We start from the raw sequence: 781 nt of genomic DNA on the forward strand, positions 1-781 counted from the left end.
GGGAAGGGGAAACAAAGGAGGAGGCAACAATGCTTGATAAGAAATGTACTCATTACCTTGCCCATGTAATTGTAACCCCTCTGTATGGTATTTTCACAATTAAAAAAAAGTAACAGTTTTAGAGGATTTGAGGAATTAAACTGATGTTTAAAAAAGCAACAAAAACATGGGAAATAAAGGGATTCATAAGGCAATTCTTTTTTTTTTTTTGTCAGTCGTGGGGCTTGAACTCTGGGCCTGGGTGCTGTCCTTCAGCCCTTTAGCTCAAGGCTAGCGCTCTACCACTTTGAGCCACAGTGTCACTTCCGGCTTTTTCTGCTTATGTGGTGCTGAGGAATTGAACCCAGGGCCTCATGCATGCAAGGCAAGCACCCTACCACTGAGCCATCTTCCCAGCCCAAGGCAATTCATTTTTGAGGCCCAATAAGCATTTTTGCCAGAGGAAATACATGTGAATGGCAGGATCTGGTTCTAGGTATCACCTACTTTCTGACCCAGCATCAATGACTAGTTTCCCCGTGTGTCTCCGAGGCAGGCCAGGGCCTTACCACACTTACCTTAAGTGTCTAAATACCAGCTCTGTTAACTACAACACACCTGTATGAATACATTCTAAAATTCTCCTGAATGTACATGCACGCATGCTCAGGTAACACATATTTATAGGTAACCCATCTGCTTGCCAGGTCTCTTACTATTCAGGAGATCCATTTCCTACTCCATGCCTATAGAAGCAAAGTTTGCTCTATGATTTCCAAAGTACAAGAGGGAGGTGGAGAGG

This window comes from Dipodomys ordii, unplaced genomic scaffold (genome assembly GCF_000151885.1).
Source record: "Dipodomys ordii isolate 6190 unplaced genomic scaffold, Dord_2.0 Scaffold53, whole genome shotgun sequence".
Taxonomy (NCBI): domain Eukaryota; kingdom Metazoa; phylum Chordata; class Mammalia; order Rodentia; family Heteromyidae; genus Dipodomys; species Dipodomys ordii.